General features: G+C 43.2%; 1 protein-coding gene and 1 long non-coding RNA gene across 23 annotated transcripts in view; one reads left to right on the forward strand and one right to left on the reverse strand.

Moving 5' to 3' along the window:
* The window catches only part of TSC22D1 (TSC22 domain family member 1), an 86,836-nt gene extending 86,238 nt beyond the window's left edge, over positions 1 to 598 (reverse strand). For 6 of the 13 annotated variants that reach the window (XR_010827811.1, XR_010827810.1, XR_010827812.1 and 3 more), the window contains exon 1: positions 202 to 598. The gene's annotated coding sequence lies outside the window, so the exon portion shown is untranslated. The remainder of the gene's footprint in view (positions 1 to 201) is intronic. The other 7 variants (XR_010827824.1, XM_066988455.1, XM_066988452.1 and 4 more) reach the window with 4 other exon arrangements.
* On the forward strand, positions 555 to 18,884 carry LOC106035060 (uncharacterized). Of its 10 annotated transcripts, none has more exons than XR_010827840.1 (8): positions 703 to 1,266; positions 1,374 to 1,621; positions 5,007 to 5,393; positions 5,784 to 8,118; positions 8,800 to 9,027; positions 9,605 to 9,736; positions 12,096 to 12,316; positions 13,860 to 18,884. It is a non-coding gene; the product is annotated as an uncharacterized lncRNA (long non-coding RNA). The 10 variants fall into 10 exon arrangements; XR_010827832.1 differs by having other exon boundaries at positions 5,784 to 5,915; positions 7,957 to 8,118; positions 9,605 to 12,316; XR_010827834.1 differs by having other exon boundaries at positions 5,007 to 5,065; positions 5,253 to 5,393; positions 9,605 to 12,316.
* Positions 18,885 to 19,895: the final 1,011 nt, after the last annotated feature.

Genomic DNA, 19,895 nt, shown 5'->3' on the forward strand with positions numbered 1-19,895 from the left:
CCTGGCCCCTCCAGCCGCGCCTCCCCCGGGGCAGGAGGCAATGCCCGCCTCAGCCCGGCCGGCGGCGGGGCCGAGCCCCTTCCCTTCCCCTCATGGAAGCCGGCAACCGGCAGAACCGCCCTCCGCCGGCAGGCCCGGCGCCCCTCGCCATCGGGGGAGGAGGAGGAGGAGGAGGAGGAGGAGGAAGGCGCGGATACGTACGGGACTGGCGCACGGCAGGGAGGCAGCGGCAGGCTGAGCCGGGCAGGGACATCCCCGTCAGTGGCAGCCATGGAGCTGAATCATTTTGGGGAGCCGAGAGACGGAAGGAGGAGGGAAGAAAAGCGGCAGCCCGGCGAGGGAGTCCATGAAAAGGAGGGAGGGAGGCCGGGGGAGCCAGGCAGGCAGGCAGGCAGCCGCTCTCTCCTCCCTCCGTGTCTGGCTGTCTCTGGAGGAGGCTCCGCTCCACACGCTCTTCCTTCCCCCTCCGCCTCCTCCCCCTTTATAACAGGCGGCACCCGCTCTTCCTCCGCAGAGCCGCGTCCTCCTCCCGCTGCGTTCTGCCTTCCTTTCCCCTTCTTCCCTTCCTCCCCTCCCTTCCCTCCCGGCTCTCCCCCGGCCCCTCGCGGAGCCCGGCGGGGAGGAGGGCGCAGCGCGGGGCCGCAGGGGGGAGGGCAGAGCTGGCCCGAGGGGAGGGCAGCCCGCAGACAACGTAAGATGGCGGCGGCCGCCGCGCATGCGCGCCCAGCCCGGCAGACATAAAGCCCGGCTGGCCCGGGACGACGGAAATCGGCTCGGCTCGCCCGGCGGAAATTGCCGAGCGCCGCCGAGCCCCCGCCGACGGGGGGGGGGGGGGGCGCTCCCGAGCGGGGAGGGGGCTTCGGGGGGGACGCGAAATGGCGGCTCCCCCCCCCCGCCACCAACCCGCCCCGCGCCCCAGGTGCCGCGGTCCCGCAGCGTGACTGTGCCTCACATGACCCGCCGCCTCCCTCCCCCTCCTGGGCTCCGCCGCGGGTTTATTCGCGTTATTCATCACCTTCGTCTTCATCCCCTCCCTCGGTCCAGAATTTTCCTGTCGCCCTCCTCCTCCTGCCGTGCGCGGGGAAGCCGGCGGCGCCTCGCCCGTCCCTTTGTGCCGCCGGGGGTCCCCTCACACCCCGAAATGGCCGCCGCCGCCCCCCGGCCCTCACCCCCCTCAGGGGTCTCCATGTCCCCCAGGGCGGCAGGAGGTCCCAGGGCTGCCACCACTCCCTGAGGTGGTGTGGGCGCATCGAGGAGCTTGAGAAGGCGTGTACTGAAGCGCTCTTTCAAAAAATTGTCACCCTTCACAAGTATTTTTTTTATCATTAAGTGAAATTGAGGTCACGTCCACTGCTCTTCTCTTGCTGTTTCAGTACTGGCGTTTCATCAGGGAGGAAAGACCTCGTGGCCCTCCTCAGACGTAGTGAAGCTCGATACAGCCCTCAGCCATCTCCATCCCCTTGTGGCTTCAGCTGTCCCATGACCAAACCTTGGCTTCTCCTCAACCTGGCGTGGCTGCTCTCTGATCCCTGAAGGCTCTCGGTGCTCATGCGTTGGCCAGGAGATCTTCCATAGCATCTACAAACCTGTTAGCATGCCTTGGTGAGCATCCAGCAGGTAGGTAGGTATCTCACTGCAACACAAACCCAACAAATTCACACCACAGTCATTGCTCCACCTCTCCTGTCCTAAGGACTCCCACCAGGAGCACTTTCAGAGCTTGCTAAATTGGCTGTCCTGCTTTCCTACAGAGGGGGAAAGGTTCAAACCTTCTCCTCCATTTCTCCAGGTGGATGAAGTGTGCACCTATACCAGGAGGGGTGCTTGTGTATCCCATTTTCTGGCAGCACATCATCATCTCCTAACGTAGTCTTTCATGAGCTGGTGGAGATGTCTCAGTCACCTCTTTGAAATTATTGTGGTTTGTGTGGAACAATAAAACGTTTGCAGGGCTTGACTGACTCGGACTAATTCTATAGCTTATTTACAAAAGCCAGTGCTTAGGACAATCAACAGGACACATGGGAGAAGCAAAAAAAAAAAAAAAAAAAAAGATTTTGGTGTTTACTGCAGTGAATATGTAAATATGTTGTGAAGAGTAGTAGAGCTTTAACAGGAGAATTTGGGAGAGTCCAAGCTACTATATCATAGCTGAGTCATTAGAGTTCTTGTGGGAGATGTAAATGTGAGTTCCTTCAGGCAGAGAGGAGATTTGAGTCTCCCATGTTCAGTGTGTGGTGTTTAATCACTGAGGTACTAAAAATGCTGTTTTTCTAGCTCCATTTTGTGAAAAGGGTGAGGTTTCAAGGTCACGCACAGTGGGAGTTTTTGCTGCCTGTGCCTGAATCTCAGCCTTCCATCTTGTCTCACCCTGTTAACTAGATTATCCATCTCTCAGTCAGTGTGAGGGACAGGGGTAGCTTTGAGAAAATCCTGCTTTTTGCATCCTAATTGCTTTTATATCTGGAATGCAAACATTCAGCTCAGGTCTCTGGGTACCTGAAATGTAGACTTGCAACCATTGCTCCTTCCATGGCTCTAGCCCACTGCCTGTATACAGACAGTGCTGAGCACTGTGAAGCGATTGGCATGTAATTAAATAAGATTCTGCCTGTTACGAGAACTAGGCAATATTATGTTTTAAAGCTGCTAATCAGAACATATCGAAGACCATGCTACCTGAACGTGTTGTGAGCCCCATACCAGAAGACATCTTCATGTGACCCTCACAGATTTCAGGAAAGCGTCACAAAGATGCCCATGATCTGTCTACATGGAAATTGATGCAACGCTGCGGCCTTATATGTATCTTTGATGAGATACTCGTATGCTGAATGCTAAATGTGTGTAAACATTTTTGGGATGAGAGCCTGAGGTTGCAAGCCAACTTCCATTATAAATTCCTCTTCTGTCTGCTTATAACTTTCCCAGAACAATTTCCTTGAGGAATTAAGCCTTCTGTGATTAGTCCCAGTGCAAAGATGATTTTTTGAATGTTTGGACAAAGGCCAACTACTTTTAAAGCACATAGTCTAGGAAGAGGGATGAATCTGTTTTTAACCTTAAAAATCTCTATATAAGTAACTCAGAAAGAATTTTGTATGCACCTAATAGGCATCAATCAGCTTGAAAAAGAATTTAAAAAGTAGTATGGTAATTGGTTAAATGTCTGGTTTAGCACACTCCAACTAAATAAATTACATTCATTTCAAGTAGTTGGTAAGATACCTGTCATCCTCTTGGGCTATACACTTCTTAGTACAGTATGTGAAACATCTTTAGATTAGCTCCACACAGTTCTTCCCCAAGGGAAACTGGAGAAAAAATATGTAATTTAGATAAGTCGTAACTTACTCGCATAATGTGGTCACTAGTCAGTTAACAATCCAAATGATGGTCTAGGCTACACAAAGCACGTCTGAAGCAGCCTGATTGAAATATATTTTAAATACTGTTAATAAATATTAATGTCATCTTAGATATTTTTTTTTCTTTGCTTACACCTTTTCACCGGCCATATGCTTACACTTTTTTTTTTTTTTTTTTTTTTTTGGAAGCCTCAGTCTCAGAATGGAATTCTTGAATTAAAGATTTTAATTCCTTTTCATATCCATCAAAGACTGATGAAATTGAAATTAAACTGTTGAAATTGATAATTTGTTTGCTATAAATGTTGTTATTTAGTTGTTCAAAGTGGGAAAAGAACCTTCAACATATGCCTATTTTAAAACACACCAAATATTTCAAAATTGGGCAATGACAAAATTAACCACCTTCATGTAGGGTGTGTTGGACTGTAAGGGAAATTGTTCCATAGTTATTCCAAACAAGTTCACCTCCTGTTTTTTAATGAACTGTATCAATCTACTGGCTGGATACAGAGGTGCTTCTGTCATCACTGTCTGGATCCAGCACCTTATCCACTGTGGTCACTGCTCATGGCTACAGGGCAGTCCTGCGATGGCTTCATGAACTCTTGGGGTCTCTGTTCGAGACGGAAGGGTTGCCAGTATAGAGGAATCCCGTTGGATTACATCTCGTACACGCATGTTTTCTGAACAGGCAAGTACAGATGGGATTGATGGAGCCCTTGCTCCCAGGTAGGGAGAGCGTGTGTCTGGAAGAACTCTGTTTCAACCTTAAAATCTTGTACTTCAGGTTAGTGCAAGAGAACAAGATCTTCACAGTATAGATATTTAGAGATCTGCCTTCCAAATTTGTAGTACTTCTTCAGACAGGAAACAAGCCTTATTGCCATCACAGATTCTCCAGGGATTCCAGAAGTAGTATTTTAGTATTTTCTTTCTCTGGCTCCTTTACTATGAGACACAGTTGTATACATTCAGCCTACTATATGCAGTAGTTTGTATTTTTGTATACAGTAATTATAAAGCCAACAAATGGGAGTACTGTTGGTTTTTCACTCAAGACAAAGTCAGAATCAAGGGGGATCAATCTGACAGGTGTTTTAAATCCTGTGTGACTGCTCATAAATATTTTTTGAAACTTTAATGAAAAGAAATTTTTATGATTCGAAGCTCCATTGTTACTTTAGACAGAAGGCTTTTCTGTGTTCATTAATATTGCTGACTGTAGTCTCTGTTGATTTGCAAAGGTGTATGCAATTATTTTCTGCCTTCTTAGAGAAGTGTTCGTAAGAAAACTCACCTTTCAGCTCTGAAAAAGCTGTAATTCTGCTTCTGTGTTTTCTTAGAAAGTTCAAGTCAAGTCTTGATCTTCCTTTCTTGTTTTGTTTTTAGTTGGCTGGTTAGTTGGTTGATTGGGTTTACTGACTGATTCCAAAACGCCTACTGAGACATTTTTCAGTCCTTATTTTAATTCTTATGAAATACTGTCAAACCTTATGGAAGGGGAAATTTTCTCACAAGTTTCTATTAAATGCTCGCAGAAATTGATAATCTTAGCAATCTTAAAAAAAAATGGTTTTTTTTTACATTAGTCAGTTCTACTTCAATGCCAATTTTCTCAAAATCGTATATTTCTAGGTCGTCTGGAGAAGTCATTTTAAAATATTCCTATACCTACACTTGGGGAATGTGGCCAAGTAGGTAGTCTTTCTCTCTCTGTTTTTTCTTGGTAAGGATTGCATTCAAATTCAGAGTTTATGAAAAACTTGTAGAAACTTTTACCATCACTTTAAACTGTATAGACTATATTTATATAGACTACGTGCACAGCAATGTAGTACAGAAGCCATGGTTAAAAGTAAACCCTCCACCATTCCTTGACAGATGCGTTATCAACAAAACCAACACCACAGCTTCATCAATATCATCTTTTTCTCCTTTATTTTCCATTTTCAACTGCATTTTGTAGTCAGTTGATGAAATTGCATCTCATAGCAGAGCCAAGTTCTGGAAAGACTTTCTCAGGTACCTCAACCTCTCATTGTAATAGATGCAGTTCCATTGTAGTCTGAGATCATTTATTTAATTGTTTGTAGAGTACAGGTCTTAGATTGTTAACTATTAGATCTTTGATTAGTCAGCCAAGTGGTATATATAATTAAGCTGAAGATCAAATAAAATGATGATCAAATCATTGAAAAATGGTCCAGTTGTTAAATAGACGCTCCCTTTTTTTACCTCTGGAAAATATGAGCAAAGTGAGAAGTCAAACAGTTTTTTTTAGATTAGCTTTAGTTTTTACGAATTAATCAGAAAGATTTTTCATGGGACTCTTAAATAGTATTGGAAACCTGAGCTCTTTTGTGTTGTAGTTCTCGGTCACAGGGACTGTGTGGAATTGTTTTCTTTTTGCAGATCCTAACCCTGATAGAGGAAAGCACTCAGGAAAACGCTTTGTTTAAGAACAAACTTCTCTCCATTGATTACACAAGGAATTCTGTGGTGTATAAAAGTTCTGCAATTTATGTGTCTTCTTCAGTGATCAGGGTGAGTGGGTCCATTCTGATGAGGCAGAAATCGTTAAAATTTTAGACTAGGAGTAAATAAATAGATTTCTGGATTTATTTTTTTTTCCTGAACCACAAGCCTTGTCTGAATACAGAATTCTTTGCAAAAGCAGACTGTGCAGCTAGTTAGTTTTTAACACATCCACGTAATTTTTGTCACTATATAATAATACAGGAACTGGAGGCAAATAGTCTGTCCTAGTTGCAAAGGGTACAGAGAAGCTTTTCTTGAACCCATTCGATTTTCTGAATCTCGTGTATCTTAATTTTCATCTCCCTTTCTACTGTGTCAACAGTATTTATTCCCATCTAAAACATATTCTGTGGAAGCAAATATTTGTTTGCGCAAATCTAAAATTTTCTATTGGGCAGTGCCTGAGCAAACTTAAACTTTGCTTTGTATATGCCTTAGTCGTAGTATAACTGGATTGCTTACTGAAAGCAAGCACAGACTGGTCATGAGCACAGCAGAAGTAAACATAACTTTTATGAGTAGTCACTTGGTAATTTTCCCATAATTCTAATAATAAAAATCACCTATTTCTCTACAGTTATTTCACTACTAAAGGACATACAGGCCTGTTCACAGTAATAGTAAAGCAGTGTATATAATTCCTCCACTTACCTGAGGTCTTCAGTTTGTTTACCTGTTTTATAATTGTTTGGGCATCTTCTCTTTGATTACCTCTGCATTTTAAATTGCTCTATGTGACACTTTTGCTTCTGCACACACTCACTGACAGGCATTGAAAAGCTGAATTAAAAGGTCTTGTAACAAAATTTAGTAAGAAACAGGTTTGGAAATTCTGATTCAAGCACCAGGAAAAATTGCCTCTTCCCATTTCAGTAGAACAAAAGATATGAAAAAAAAAATGTCCAGGCAATTTTAGACATTGTAGTCAGAGGCTTAACTTAAGTCATGTGGATAGTCCCTTTGACTGTTAACTTTTAGTCACTAAACCCCTAAAAACTTAACATAAAATATGTAAATATTTGTAGGCTCAGAAGACAAGAAGATGAGGTATGTGCTAAGGTGTGGTCTTTTGTAGCTTTAGGATTATGCTGATCTTTATTTGGTAACAGTGTTGAGTCCTTTTCAAGTTACTCCATACACTGCTAGACCACAGATTCTCCAATATTTTTTTTGAAAGATGCTGGCTTTTTTGTCTTATATAAACTTTATGCATGAGCTTAACAACCAGCCCTGCAATATTTCACTGCTTTAGGATCAAGTCACACTACCTCACTGCCAGTTTTACCACTCATAAGGGCATTTTAACTGCTGTTAGTAAGAGGCTCAAAAATTATCCATTTTAAATTGTATTACACAAAAAAATGCTTTTGTTTATTAGAATGTGCTTTATTTCTGCTCAGACTTAATGCCTCTGTTAGTAGTTCAGCATGGAAGCACTGATGAGAATTTGAAACCCATCAGCATTATTTGCCATGTCTCTCTGCAAAGTGAATTCTTAGATAATAAATGAGCAAAGGCTCAAATAGTGCCAAAACACGCCTCTAACTGTGCTGATCGAGTAGCCCATCCTACTTAAATACGGGGCAGTATGTCAGCGTGCCTGTCCTGTGGGACAAAATATAGCGATACCTTAGCTGAGGGAAACAATTCTTTTTTAGGTCATGAATAGGAGAAGTTAATAGGATACAAATGAATTTACAGACACGAAGATGGGAGGTAGTATGGAAACCAGACAGGAAATAACACAGGGACTTAATATTTCCAGAAGAAAAAAAAGTGCAATTGCTTAGTTCACGCATTTAGTAAATATGAAATTAAATGTGATTTTGTAATATAAAATGGATGCAAAGAAACATTTTTAATGACATTTTGATGACATTTGCAAAGATGTTCTTGCTGGTATACCTAGGAATTGTAATAATTTAAAGATATTATGGTACCAGAAGCACACTGAAAAAACAGTAATAGTCCAGAGAAATGCAAAAAAAAAATGATGTTTAAGTCAAATGAGTTTCAGTCTGGGGATAATGTGTGTTTGTTTTGCAAGTGTCTGCAGGTCGAGGCATTAAACCACAAGATAATAATCTCTGGCTGTTGAAAGGAGAGGGGAGATACGTTGAAGCAAGAAGATATTTCAGACCCAGATTCAGTTCCCTCCACCCCCTGCCAGTGAAGTACCCAATTTAGAAGTGTTGCTGTAAAATTTCTGGTAGGGAACATGAACCTTCACCTGCAACTTCTGCATCTTCTGGAGCTGCTCATTTTTACCCATTGACTGCTAGAAGAGCCCGGGGTTATTAGGTGTTTCGTGTATGTGTCTCAGTAGGGACTAGATTAAGGTGGGAGGTATGTGAGCCAATGGCATGAGAAAAAGAATATTTTATTTGAACATCAGGACAAACAGTTTTGAACATACATGGGATACTAATAGTGAAATATAGCCTGTGAGAATGTGATAGAAAATCAATTACAGGGACACTCAAAATCAGGCAGAATAAAATACTTTAATAAGTGCCTGTAGAGAGTAATCCTACACTGACCAAGAGAGGTCTCATATCATCTGTAAGATTAGTCGTACCATTAAAATATACAATACTTTTATCTGGGAAAGAACAATAATCTATAATTCAAGGCTCTTACCTGATCCTAGGATTACAGTGACAGGTGAGTATCCAGTGCAGGAAATAATGCATAATATAATTTCCTAGCATAATAATACTGGGGAATAAAATCACATTCTTTGTACACACGCACACACATACAAATATATAAATATGTACACATTATAAATATATTAAAAAGTGTTTTCATATTGCATATATCGATATATCTACTTTTTATTTCCTAACTTAGTGGTGCTTTCAGCGTTTGCTAATTGTCGCTTCTGCAGCTTCCCTGCAGTCAGATACCATAAGCTGAGGCTGCTCTGAGTCAGAATCGGACTCTCCTGGACATCTGAGAGCTCCTTCGCATGTTTTTTGTCTTCATTCATCCAAAACTGGACAGCTCACTACCATCCACATAAACAAGACCTCCCAAAGCAAACTCTACCAAGTAGATGAAAACAGATTTGTAGGCTGAGCCCTGGCTTCAGTGACCTTGTCTGCTTTTCTTTGCTGTGCGTCTGCTGCGTTTCCATGCGGTGATGCTTCATGTTAATTTAAAAACTGTTTAAGACCAAAGCTGCGTTCTGCAAACTTCTTTGTTGTTCAGCTTTTATTTACTGTCCTTACACACCTTTAACCTGTCATTTGTGTCATTTGCCATGTTCCTGAACATACTGAAATGTGTTACTTGCTTTGCTGTTTCTGTTTTTTTTTCTCATTTGTCTTCTATCCTACTTTTCAGTTCTCTTTTTCTTTAACTCTCATTTTTAATGCTTAGATTATTTTCTTTCTCTGTAAAACTTCCCCTTAGTTTAATTCACCTCTAGCACATGTACTCATAGCTGCCCCTGCTTTCAAAATACTGCTTTCAGACTTCCAGTTAGACCAGCTTCTTCTCAGATAGGGTCACAGAGAGGTTATGCTGCCTCTCGGCTTCTCAGCTAATCCTCTGAGGCCTAGAAACAGGTTTTTCTAGCAGAATAAATAACTCTGCTGAGCCATTACACTCGTTACAAAGTGTTAAATAGCTGATTTCAGTGTTTTTGTAGACAATGATGAGTGAATACTGCATTTTGTTTCTTTTTTTAGCCTGCTTTCCTAAGGAAACAAAGCTTACACAACTGTTCTGCCTGGCTGTCCATCTGCTTGTCTGTCAGCCTCTCTTTAATAACTTTGAACCTTTTGGCTGATTTCAGGCTGGGATACAGGGAGATCACAAAGGTATGCTCGCCCTAAAGTTCGTGCAGTTGTACAGTTTGGCAGAGGGCAAAGTCCTAACACCCCGCTCTCATGGGAGAACAGGCATCCCCGCAGCCATTCGGGGCAGCAGCAGCCACCGTGTCGCAGTCCAGACTGTTGGCTCTGGCCAGCCACTGCACATCTCTCTCCTGGGGACAAGAGCTTCAAGAGGGGGGATAAACCTTCCCCTGACAAAGTGGGAAGGAAGGAGACCTGCTTTGTATGGGGGACAAGTCTGTAGGCCATCGAGCTTCATTGCTGCTGCTGCTGGAATGTGCGTTTATGACAAAGAAGAAAGCGAGCAAAAAGTTTTCTTTATAGGAGTCTCTTTTCTTGGAAAGAGTGTGTGCGTGTAATAGACTCGCTGTGTGTGTTTGTGTATTCATTTTTCAGCTGGATGGCTCAGTCTTGGATCTGGGTCACTAGGTGCCACTGAGATATGAACACGAGATGTTAATAATACTGCAGCAGGAGTGTTAGACTCTGTTCTTCGGTACCCAAGAGAAGTTGCCTACTGCTCGCAATTTTCAGAGTCCTTCCGGGCATTCAAGTTTCCAGCTCCTCTGTCTGTTAATCTTCTGCTCAGCATTGAAACAATTTTCAGCTGTTTATTCTTACAGCAGGCTAGTCTCCAGATATCCAGTATCCAGATATTCAGTATTTGTCCTCTGTCTCCCTTTGTGCTGTGGAAGATGAGACTTTGCAGCTGCTGGTTAACAGATTTCATAGTCTAAGATTTTAACATCTTCGTGCTTTAGCTCTGGAGGTCATGGTCTGAATTCTCAGTCCTGACCACAAATAGCAAATATGATAAATCATCCGATTCACATGTTAAGTGATAAAGATTCGTTTAATTACAGTGTCTGAAACACCAATCACGGTGGCAACTAATATAAACAAACTAGAGAACAAAATATGAACAGCTAAATGAATGCTGAAAAAAAAACAACTCATGCATCTGGCATCCAGGGCTGAGAGTTGCTATATTATATCTGAAATGGGTTGATAGTGGGAGTGAATTCTAAATAAGGTGCCATCAGCTAAACAAGTCATTTTGTCAGCAACAGATCTAACGAGGCCCATTTCCTGGGGATTTGCGCTTCATACTTGGCTTCTCCATCGTCTAATATGGAACCAACCTTGATCCAAGCTTTTCTTGTGGATGGGCTACACCTAACCCATTTCCTGCAGAGTTTCTCTGCCAGTTTACTAAATTACAAAGTCCCAGGGAACATTTCTGGCCACTAGAGTTTGGTTGTCCATACTGTTGAATTGCCTGCGTGGTGCTTGGCATGCTGCTGGCCTGTGTCTACCAGCAGTCTCCCAAATGATTCCTGAACACAATCTGGGAGCAAGCTTAGGCCATTTCCAGCAAGCAGTTCACATTTGGCCCACCCTCTTTTGGAGAGCAAGAGCATTTAGGAGTACATGGCACGGGCTGTTCACTGCCAGCTACCCTTAGTGCCAGAGAATGGTGCTGGGAATATTTAAGGTTGGGGTATAGACATAGTTTCTGGTACCTAATAGGATTTACTCCTTTTCCTCAGGACTACTGATATGCTAATTGAGCTTTTATTCATTAATTAACTGCCTGTTTATACAGACCTGTTGGAAATAAGTGTGTTAGAAATCTCTGCTCTGCTGCCAGATTTGGCTGGAATTGATTGAAAGCTTCACAGTTATTAGTAGGTGATGGACAGTGATGGGAAGGGAAATTCACAGAGACCCTAATGTGCACAGCCATTTGTGTATGTACATGTTCTTGCATACAGGATGCAATCACAAACCTCTCATATGGAAATCGGGCTAGAAATACGGTGGACAAACATAACATGGTCAAACCTGGCAGAGTATGCTCCGTAACCAATCTATTTTGATGGGGCTTAAGGTGAGCTTCAGTTTCTCAGGGCATCTTGCCCTTTGAAGCTCTGTGTTTGGTCAGGCCCCTTGAATTACATCAGTTGAACTGAATTTTAAGCAGAAAGAAGGCCACTGAGAACTAACACGTGCCTTTGAACACATACAACGGTTAACTATGTTGTGTAGCAAGAAATCTTTATGACTGCGAGTATGTGTAGATGTGCGTGAGCGACTATTAAACCAGCTTGGGGACTCCTACAAGTGTAGTAATCTGAAGCTCAGCATTGAAGAGTAGAAGACACGTGAATGGTGGGATCATTTCTTGTTTGGTGAGCCTCTCCTGGGCTATGTTAGCATATGCAGGGTGGTGAACACAAAGTTAGGTGAAGGATGTCGCAATATGCCTGAACAACCTGCACCGAAACATTGCCATCCGTCTGCACAGTCTAAAGCTTGTGCTGTTGTTGCTGTCCCTTTCCAGCCCAAAGTACCCTCCTGCCTTCTGAAGGTGCAAAGGAAATCTTGAAAATATGACCCACTGCAAACTTGCACGGCAAATCTTCCCAAGTCTGCAGGCAGCTGAACCGAAAGTTTCAAGCAGCAAGAAAATAGCTTGTATTTTCTGTAACATGAAAACCAGAATCCTCAAAAGGAGGGTTTAAGAGGTCAACAACATTAGCTGCTTCACATCTGGTCTTTTCAGTAGGTATAGTTTATTCTCACAGGCTGAACCTGCTTCTCACACTGCCCCTGGTACACCCTCCCTCCTTTCATCTGGCTCCCCCACTGCCTGTTGATATGTCACCAGCTGGGACTGGTTTATTTGTCATGCCCAAGGAAAAGAAAAAACGTCAACATGGTGATTTTTCACCTGCCTTCTGAGCAATTTCTAAACAATTTGCTCTTGAAAAAAGAAATATTCATCATGAATTTCCATAAGCAACCATGAAAATCCAGATTTCTCATGACCGAGATGGTGATTTTTATTTTTGTTTTTATTTAAAAAACAACCTCTGTCAATAAACAACATCAGATCAAAGTGACAGTCTTAAAGATTGGATGGTGCAGCTAGCATGGGTACAAGACATCACAGGCTGTCAAGATTAAAGACAATTTTTCCATTACAAGGGCAGGCTAAAACCAAGACCTTGCAACTACAGAAGAACCTAAACATTATAGTAGGCTAGCTGCTAGAAATATCTCATTGACTGAATGTTAATGCATCTGTGGGATTTTCAGGAGTGAGCTTTGAGGGCAGCAGAAAATGGAATGGAGTTTAATCTGGAAGGAGACATGAAAATGATGTCTTTCTCTGTTAGAATCAAAGCCAAGGAGAATTTGGACGCATTCCATTACTTAGGACTGACTCAGCCTCTTTTTTGAATTTAGTGTAGTGTCAATTGCAGAGATGCCAGCAAAGCTATCCATCAAAATGCTTGGAGGAAAAAGCACAGGTGCTCTCCCGCTCCGGCTATTTATAGGAAAGGCTCGCAATCACATGTGATACAAATGCCCCGATTGAGTTTTTACATTCCAGAGCCCTAAATCCATCTCTCTGGCTGAAAACACAGCTCAAAAATTATAATTGGCTATCAGTTGTTGCTGTTTAGCAAAGCTGAAAAAAAAATCGGCTAAGACATTAAATTTAGCTACAGGGGACTAAGAAAGTAGCAGTAAATTTGGGAAACTTTGTAGGAAGCATACTGGTTTGGGAGAAAGTTACTAAGGCACAGGAGAATTTGCAAAGTATGTTAGCATATAATAATATTTTATTTCAAAAATTACATCCAGTCTTCAGCATATTTAGGATGCAGAAAATGCTCTGGCTCCTAGATACAGGCTAGGACCTGGATCAGCACATCTTTTACTAAATATCCTAGAAATTTTCCATTTCTTCTGCTGTTTGAGGAAATCTCAGGTAACCCAATATTTTTTCTAGGAGGATTGGTGTTGCTTGTTGGCTTTTGAAATTTCTCATAATTTGTTAGGTTTTCAAGCAAAAAATTTGTAATAAGTATGAGAAATGTCTGTGATTAAATCAGAAGCATTTTCAGTCTACCAAAGGAATTATTTAGACCCTTGCATATTTATGTGAACATGTTTCTTCTCTTCTCAACATGACTGCTGTTGTCTCAGTTGCCATAATAATTGTTTCAGTGTATTTTTAACCAGTTCTTTAAATAAGCCAGAGCAGATTGCAAAGGCGGCAACAAATACAATAATTTCAGATTCTTACCTCTTTCAGGAGTCTACCCGGAGTTCTGCTAAAACTGATGTGAAACACGTTGACCTACTTTGGCAAAGATCACCACAAAGTCCCAGAGGACTCAAAGTCTGTCTCTTCTGTTGCTCTTTCTTTGTATATTCTTTGAGCCAGTAATTTGTTAGAAAGCCACATAATCGGTTGCTACATTTCCAGAGGACAAAAAGTGCATATTTAGAGACAAAAAAAAAAAAAAAAAAAAGACAAAAAAATAGGCTCGACTCTTTCTCTGTGAGGGCTTTTGTTTGTTCACATGTGCCAGACTCTATGCAGACTACCTGCTCATGTTAGTAGAAAAGACAGCAAAAACAAATGGTGTGGGCAACGAATCTCAGGATATTAATAATTTTGTGGGAATCCCAGACATCTTAGAGCCTCTGCCTCAGCTGATCCAAAGAAATCATGTCCTAGTAGTACTCCATCCTGTCTTGTGCAAAGCCCCATCTTTCAGAAAGACACTTGAATAGCTTCAGGGAGCTAACAAGGTGGCTATGCCTATACTCAAGTTTTGGTGGCAATGCACCTCAGACAGTGCTTAGTCCTGTGCCTCTTGTTTCCAGTGTGCTCAGTAACTAGAATCGTTACTGTTGGGAAATTAAGAAGATCAGCCTCCCACCAATGAAGGGGGCTCTTTTCTGTGGAGCACAAGTCCCCCTGCCAGTGGGGTGCCCAGCAGCATTGTCCTAGTATTGTGTCTGTAGATAAAGCACTGTGACCATTTTACTCCTTTTGTTCAGCAGTATGGTAGAAAGCCCTACATCTAACATATTACTTTTTAAACCTACTTTCCAAAAGTCTTGAAATTTGGATAGTTGTCTTTCATGAATGCCTGTTTTCCCATTATTTTCTCCAAGCCCCAGCAATTATTTCTGAGCTACGTGTGATTTCTGCCATATTTGACAAAAAGGTAGAGGTCCCAAATATCTTTGGTTTGAACAAGCTTTATGCAAGTAGAAGAGAAATGGCAGAGTGCAGCATTCAGTCCTGATTTAACATGGGGATGGAGAGAAGAGTGTAAAGGAAAGAGAAGGATGCTGTGGATCACAGAATCACAGAAACTCTACAGCCATATAAACTCCCAGATTTCACAGATGCAGCAGGAAGACACACAACCACAAGGAACTGGGCTTTCCTAGCCCTGCTGCAGACCGATTTGCAACCCTTCACTGCAGCAGCTGTGGAGGGTGGCCGTACAGCCGTAACTAACACAATGGCATGTGTTATGGTGGCTTTATAGTGCTGACGTAAGGTAGGTGGGGAGGTGACACGCCAAGCCCCACACCTACCGTAACGTCATATGCGGTGTCTATGGAAGGCCAGCACTAGTCTCCCACAAATCCAGGGGCTGTCAAAACGCTCCGTGTGTAATGCTGTTTAAGATAAGCGGTGTGTACATTGCCGCGATGATATCAGAAGTCCTCGGGGCAAGTCATGCCATCTGGGAAGGGCAATCTCGGGTGAGTTTAACTTCTGGAACGGGAAGGTAAGCCCGGCACTGCCATCCCACATCCAGACCACTTTTAAAACTTATGTTCCTGCAAAGATAGCACAGGTTTCCTTAGGTTGTTTAGTAGAAGAAAGGATCCTGTGAACTTCAAGGTTCATTGGCACACGGTGAAACCCTGATACGGTCAGGTGCAATGGCAGTTGTGGAAGGTTGGGGTACCAAACAAAAGAGCACCCCAGAAACCAGCTGCTCACTAGTCTGTGCTTATTCTCTTGCCATCAACCTGACGCTTCAGAGAAAGTTTAAGCAACAGCCTGGGCAGAAGTGGCTGTCAAACATGCTTTAAGTTTCTGTATGCTTTTTGTTGTTGTTTGCTTGCTTGCTTCGTTTGCTTTTATGCATTGCTTCCATAGCAATGATTCCAACACACAACGAAAGGTGCAAACCTTTGCTTTGCTGTGGTGAAACTAGCTGCTTTCATTTGGAGAGCGTCCAACGTGTCCAGAACGGATCCGAGTGAATCTGACGGGGTGTGACACACGTTGTTTTCCCTGGTGGAAGCGAGCCAAGCAAGGAGGCATTCGCAGACAGAGCCTGTGGGTACCTTCAACCCTCGAGGAGTTTGGCAATCCCAAGAGCCTGGGCACGTCTCTTCTTGGAGAGGTCAGTTTGAGAGCTGGCCTTCATTTCTGCTGGGAGAGCTGCGCCGAAGTCTGCCTGGCTGAGCTAGCGTGAGGGGCAAGCAGTAAAATGTCCCACGGCTCTGAGAAATAAATATTGGCACACCATATGTATCTCGAAATATACAGACCAAGACACACATGGTTCTGAAAAAAGTACTAATATTTGGTTTCTGGAAGTGCTGAAATAGCACAACTTCTCGAATAAAAGCCTGGCACAACTGAAATCAGTGGGAGTTTTGTCTGTGACTTTAAAAAAAAAAAAAGTGATTTCACCATAAACTGGTTTATAGCTTTCACTAGGTAGGGACTACAAAGCGAAACCACATCCCTGTGCGCTAGATAGGTATTTGCCAACTGGGTTTGGGTCGGCTTAGAAAGGAATAAAATTTGCTCTGTTCTTTCCTTTCAGTCCTCTAATTAATTTGTGCTTAGCTCCACACTGCCTTCTTTTGCTGCGAAGAGCAGACATGAAATTGGGATTGTATGTGTTGACAGTCCTGGCTCGAGCCTTCACACGGGTTGGCTGAGATTTAACAATACATTTTTTCCCATGGTATTTTCTGTCACATATTTTTTAAACAAGCGCTATTCTGTCAGCTACAGAGGGCAGGAAGAAAAGATGTACTGTAAAGCAGCAAACAAAAGGCAATTTCAGGTTTAGCGTTTGCAAGATTGTATGATTATATTGGCAACTCTCCTCTGTAATCTCTTTACGAAATGTATAGTCTGTTTGCTGTGCTATCCGGAGGAATAAAGGAAATTAAGGAACACTTCATTAAAAAGAATGACTCAATTTACCTTTGGCCACAGAAGCGTAAGCTCTGCTGACATTTTACAGAGTCACTGCCAACAGGTCTGGACTTTGGCTTCCATCTGGAGGAAATGGGCACCTGAAAACGAGCCCAACTGGGCACCTACCCTGTGCCACACTGGCTGCGAAACCCCCAGCTCCAGCTGGACGCGTGCAGCGCCGCGCGGTGTGTCACAGGGCAAATACTTGAACGGTACCATCACCGTGGTACTGCATGGTCAGGAGCAGTCTGATACAATAGCCCCTTTTTCCACCAGGAGACCAGCCTTACAGAGCAATTGCTGTTGACTCCGTCGGTTTGGGATCATTCCCTTTGGAATCAGTGATAAAATTCCTCTTGTCTTGAGCAGGAGCAGCATGGGGCCATGAAGCCACTGGGCTAAAACCCTACACGCTGCTTTGAAAGTTAAGGAAGCGTTAAGGTCGGAATAATAACTCCCATGAAGTGTGACAGAAACCAATGCAATTTGCACCGTCCAGCTATTCGGCTTGTACATGCAGATTATCAGAATCTGGTTATCACATTTAGTAATCCCAGCCTGGCACTGGCTGAAAAAGTGCTTTACAAAACATACAGCCCAGGGCAGGAGACTCCATAAAGTCAATGTTTTTATTGCTTTTTTTTTTTATTATTGATATAACAACCCTCTTGTCATGTAGCCTTTCTTTTCTTTCTTTTCATTTAAAGACGGGGGAAAGAGAAGTAGATGATACGAGATGATAACTTAATGCAACGATTGCTGGTTGTCCGCGGAGAAGCATAAACGTGACCCAGGGTCTGGAGTAAAGCCAAGAAAACTGCTGAGAAGACAGATCCTTGTTATCACGTGCTGCGGGTCGTCGGGGACCCATTGCAGAGCCCAGCTGTGCCGTGGGCTCTGTTTCCGCAGGAACCAGCGTCTCCCTGTGTAGACACCATGTTATGAGACACCAGGAGTCAGTACTTGGCAGCTCCTCAGTTGGGAGAAAGATTCTTGCAATCAAAAACTGTAGGCATGAGGGGAGTTTGTTTAAAAAAAAAAAAAAAAAAACAGAATGGGGGAGAGGATAGAGGAATCATCCTAAAAGAAGAACCTGGATTCCTCCTACCACAAAGACTTACCAGAAACAAAACAAAAACAGAAAGAGCGGGAATAGAAAGTGCTGACCTTTCCTAGACCAAAAGGTCTCTCTGTTGGGGTGGTGGGGCTGCAGCTCTTGCTGCTGGTCCGTTAGCTCACGTGCTGCTCTGATTGCTGGTGCCATCAGCGCTTGGCTTGAGATGAAGGGAGGAGAGAGAAGGAAGGGGGGATTTTCTTTGCTGCAGCTTGCCAGAGTGCCCCCTATATTCCTGTTCTGCAATCCCAGTAAAGACCATTTCTTCCAGAAGAACTTGCAGAAGAAATATTCCCAGAAGAAATTATTTCCAGAAGAAAGTCTGGGCTTATCCACAGGCAGCGGCTTCTAGGGTTGGACTCCTTCCTGGGCAGCGAGGTGACAGCTTTCAGGTTTTACAAGCTAAAGAAGACCCGGTTAAACACAAATGATGAGGAAAGCTTGGTGGGGTGGGTCAGAAGGAAGAACAAACTTCTAAAACATATGGGGCAAGGCCTCAGCGGCACCGTGGCCGGCTGCAAGGTGCAGCACACGCAGCTGGACTCCCCTTACAGAGGTGACATACCGAAATAGTTTTTTGAGAGGATTTGCACAAGCTGGACAGACGTATTTTATTTATCTAATAATGCTGGTATTTGTACCCAACCGCCATAGGCCGCGGAGTACGAAATGCTGAGGCACTTCACTCAGGGCTCATCGCAGCAGTGAGGCCATGCAGGCCGGTTACGTTTTTACGTGCTAGGAGCCTGCCGACTGTAGGATGTATTGAGTTTCAGTGAACACAATGAAATGTTATAATGTACGAGCCTGGACCGACAGAGCCTTTTGAAGCAGACATCCCTTCAGCAGGAGGATTCGGGCTGCCGACAGGCGTGGTGGCACAGGGCCTTTTTACGCTCACCTAAACCCTGAGATAAATTACCTCGTTATTGCTTTTTCCCCAGGCACAGCAGACAGTTCTTATTGGGTATGTCTCGGAGCTGAATTAGGTTGGTACTTTGCCAGCCCTGGTCACAGACCTTTAGCGAAGACATCTCATGCTCTTGCCTGTAAGGAAACGTGCTTCATAAGTGGGTGATCATTACTGAAATACATTTGGTAATGGAGGAGTTATCACTCAAACACCAGGCTCAATAAAGATAACTGAACAAGCGTGGTTATGGCATTGGTGTAAATAGGAAAACATATCTGTGGCAGGTTTCTCTCTTTCTATTTAAGGTTATAAAATACGAGAAGTAATCAACATTTATTTTCCATACCAGAAGTAAAATAGCTTAAATAGTAGTATTCATTATTTCAAATGAGCAATCAAACAAGCAAAAAAAACACCCCTATTTTTCATGCTTTATTAAAAAAAAAAAACAAATAAACAACTATCTGTTATTTATGGTCCCACCAGCATTATGTATTATCTGACCATGCAGCACAGCTTGACTCTAAAGCTACATTTTAAGAGGAACACTTCTACTTAAGAGGAATACAGTCTAGAGGGGTTCAAACCCATAGTGTCCACATCCCAGCAGACTACAGTCTCTGGCCTTGCTGTATACGAGCCGTGCTGCCACACAGGGTCAGGGAAACAAGATGATAACACACCTGGAGGGTGGCTCTGAAGGCGCAGGGTTTAGGAGCAAAGGATCTCAGGTTTTGTGTTTTACCCAACGTTAAATGCAGGTGCTGCCCTGGGACTGAGGACTTGAACCTCACGCTCTCCTTTTCTGTGCTTTCCCTGCTCACCAGTGTTGGTAAGAGTGTACCTCCATGAGTTACACCATTTCACATATATCAGCAACAAAAAGACTTTCTCGAGGTCATTAATTACAATAGAGCCCAAACAGTTAATATTTTGGGGGGCAACTTCCTTTGAACTAGAAGGTGGACTTATTGAATTACACTTCTCCTAATTCCAGCTCCCAAGAAAAGCCCATTCAGTTCTCGATTTGGGGAAGCAAACAGCTTTGTTGTACCCTAAGCAGCAGCCA

Source organism: Anser cygnoides, chromosome 1 (genome assembly GCF_040182565.1).
Source record: "Anser cygnoides isolate HZ-2024a breed goose chromosome 1, Taihu_goose_T2T_genome, whole genome shotgun sequence".
Classification (NCBI taxonomy): domain Eukaryota; kingdom Metazoa; phylum Chordata; class Aves; order Anseriformes; family Anatidae; genus Anser; species Anser cygnoides.